Source organism: Microtus pennsylvanicus, chromosome 7 (assembly GCF_037038515.1).
Source record: "Microtus pennsylvanicus isolate mMicPen1 chromosome 7, mMicPen1.hap1, whole genome shotgun sequence".
Lineage (NCBI taxonomy): Eukaryota > Metazoa > Chordata > Mammalia > Rodentia > Cricetidae > Microtus > Microtus pennsylvanicus.
The window spans coordinates 93,085,903-93,089,501 of NC_134585.1; the positions used below are offsets into that span (position 1 = coordinate 93,085,903).

The following is a 3,599-nucleotide window of genomic DNA, read 5'->3' on the forward strand; positions in this document are numbered from 1 at the left end:
AACAAAGAAAGAATTAACATGCCAGATCCTTGATTGCTTGTTTTTTTGATTTGCTCTTACCGAGTTTTCTCCTGTCTTATAGTTCAGGATTCAGTCCAGAGAAGGGTGTTGCCCACACTGTCTGTGTATCTCTACATCAATTAACAAACAGGACAGAACCCCCCCCACACACACACACATCCCCAGATATAAACAAAACCACAAACCAACCAATGTAAACAATCCTTTACTGACATTCTCTTCCCAGGTGATTCTTGACTGTGTCAAGTTGATGGTTAAAACTAATCAGCACAAGGCCTATCAATATATCTTCTTGTTGCATTTACTCTTTTGGGGATGATGTGAAATAATGTGTTTTAGTTACTGTTTCTTTCTTTTTTTGTGTGTCTTTAGATATTTTTTATTTCTTCAATTTTTATTATCAGGAGTGACTGAAATAAAAAATATAATTGAGTCCCATCATTATTGTCATTATGGAAATGGCTTTAAGAGAAAACTGGTCAGATGAATATTATTGCTTCCCACTTTTCAACTGGTAAATAGTTGCCACTGATAAAACAGACAAGCCCAGAGAATCTGTCCAGAATGTTCAAGATATGGTGTATTATACAACATGCCTGTTCTCGGGGAGAACACCTGCGACATAATTATGTGTACTTCTTGATCTCATCATACAAGACAAGCACAAAGGCACCACCCATGCCCCTGAGAACGTTGGACCATGCACCCTTGAAAAAGGCCTTGCTTCCTTCGTCACGAGCAATCTTCCTCCAGCAGTCGATTGTGCCTGAGTACATGATGTCAGTTCCTTTGCGTCCTGACTGCATCATCATACGACGGCGAACCGTGTCAAAGGGATAGGAAGTCAAGCCAGCGACAGCAGTGACAGACTGTGCAATCATCCAGCTGATGAAGATGTGAGTGTTCTTGGGATCTGGAAGCATTCCCTTTGCAGTGTCATAGATGCCAAAGTAGGCAGCTCGGCAGATGATAATGCCCTGGACTGACACATTAAAGCCTTGGTACAGGCCCCTAATCCCATCCGATTTGTAGATCTTAACCAGGCAGTCACCAAGGCCTTTGAATTCCCTTTCAGCTCCAGCTTTGCCCACATCAGCTGCTAGACGGGTACGGGCAAAATCAAGAGGGTACACAAAGCACAAGGATGTGGCCCCAGCGGCACCACCTGATGCCAGGTTCCCTGCAAAGTAGCGCCAAAACTGGGTCCTCTTGTCCACACCACCCAAAAAGATCTGCTTGTATTTATCTTTGAAGGCAAAGTTGAGAGCCTGGGTGGGGAAGTATCTGATGACATTGGCCAGGTTACCACGCCAGAAGGACAGGACTCCCTGTTCCTTGGGGATACGAACCACGCAGTCTATAATGCCCTTGTATTGCTTATCTGCCGTGATTTGCTTGCTGGCATGCTGCACCTGCAGCAGCAGCTTGACCCGCTCGATGGGCGCTACCGCCGTCTTGGAGATGGCCGCGGCCACTCCACCTGCCAAGAAGTCCTTGGCGAAGGACACAGCGGCATCTGTCATGTTGAAAGAGAAAGAAAAGGCAGGGGAGCGCGGAACGGGACTGGCTTGACAACCGGCTTCGACTCCCGGACTCTTAGTTACTGTTTCTATTGCCGTGAAGAGACACCATGGAAATCATTTAATTGGGGTGGCTACTCCTTTCAGAGGCTTAGTCTGTTATCATCAAGGTGTGACACAGTGATTTGCAGGCAGAAATGGCACTAGAGAGGGAACTGAGTTTCCTACAACTTGAATTACAGGCAATAGAAGTGGTTTGTCTTACTAGGACTAGCCTGAGCCCAGGAGACTTCAAAGTCTCCCCACCCACACAGTGACAACCTTCTTCCAACAAACTCACACATACTTCAAAAAACCTAACCTCCCAATAGTGCCACTCTCTTTGGGAACTATGTTCTTTCAAGCTACCACATTCTAGTTCAGGGTGCGGCCCCGAGAATAATGTTGCTAACACGTCTGTGTATCTGTATGCAATGGCTTCATGACAAGTGAAGTGAGGGGAGAGACAAAAGTTGTGCAGTGTCATAGTAGGTATCTTGAGTTGCATGAACAAGTATGATACTATGTGACTAATGAGTAAATAGCGTGAACTCTGTGCCAAGGATTTGACATTTCATTAAGTTATTCAAAATGACATGTGATTTAAAACATAAGATATATTTACATCTGGAATTTCTATTTCTGTTTTGAGAACTGAGATGGTTATAGTTATTTTTTAGGAAACTAAGTTTATATTTAAATGAAACTGCAGCAATAAAACTACCCAACAAGGGGTGGTGGTACACGCCTTTAATCCTAGCACTTCAGAGGCAGAGGCAGGTGGATCTCTGTAAGTTCGAGGCCTACCCAGTCTACATAGTGAGTTCCATGACAGCCAGGGTTATTAAACAGAGAAAACCTGTCTCAAAAACCCAAAATGTTACATTTTTAATAACATTTCATTGCTAATCAAATATGAATTATCTTTCATTTTAATACCTTACATAATTTTCATCAAAAAGATATTGGTACTTAAAATGAACTTTTAAAAATAATATTTTTCAAAGAAAAATTTAAATAAAAAGTACTAGGAGCTGGAGAGATGGCACAGTGGTTAAAAGCATTTGCTGCTTTTACAAAGGATCCAGGCTAAGTTCCCAGCTAACACATGGTGACTTACAACCATATGTAACTCCAGTTCCAGAGAATGCAATGTCCCTAAGTAAACCAGGCACACATGTGATACAAATAAATATATGCAAGTAAAACAAACATAAATATAAAATAAATACATCTTTTTCAAAATGGCTGATTAGATGCAACGTATTTAGGTTTTAAAATCTTCAGGAGAAATATTATTTTAAAGTACACTAATATACCTGTGGTTTTGCTTAAATACATAGAGATATTCCTGCATGTATATATTATATAAATTTTAATCAAAGAAGATTTGTCTTCTTACAGTATGACTGATGTTAACAACAAAAATACGATCGAGGAAAGACTTTTGATGTCACTTATATATGAGAATGGAGCAAGAAGCACAGGGATGAAGGCTAGAGGAAGTGATGCTGATGCAAGAGTGAGAAAATCTTCACTGTTAACTCTAAATTACCAAGACTTGTATCAATGAGAGAAATGGCCAAGGTGTTCTGGTTTCGTTTTTCGATCTTCTAAAATGGTCTATAGCACAAATCTATCTTCTTTATGATACACAGGTTTAAAAGGTTTCGCACAAAAAAAAAAAAATTACTTCAAAGCATTAGGCGGGTAGCTGAAGGCCAGGCTTATTCTAATTATAGATATTTCATTAATAGTTTATTATCTACCTGTTTAAGCTTATATCAAGAAGCTAATTTACCAAATGTAATTCGTAATATTTCACATTTTAAATCAGTATTTTTAAAGCTTATCCTGAAGCTCTTACTGTTATAAGGCAACTGGAAAAATGCCTGATTGGGAAAAAGAAAATGCCATTATCTGTAAAATACTTTGTAATATTAAGTTAGGAAAGAGTAAAAACGCATTAAGGTGATAGTTTCCATTAATGTCTGCTTTCCATTCTGAGAATATATCTGT

The 3,599-nt window shown here is 39.8% G+C and overlaps 1 pseudogene; it reads right to left on the reverse strand.

Annotated features, from left to right (window-relative positions):
* Positions 1-394: 394 nt before the first annotated feature.
* Positions 395-1,612, reverse strand: LOC142854943 (ADP/ATP translocase 2 pseudogene; annotated as a pseudogene).
* Positions 1,613-3,599: the final 1,987 nt, after the last annotated feature.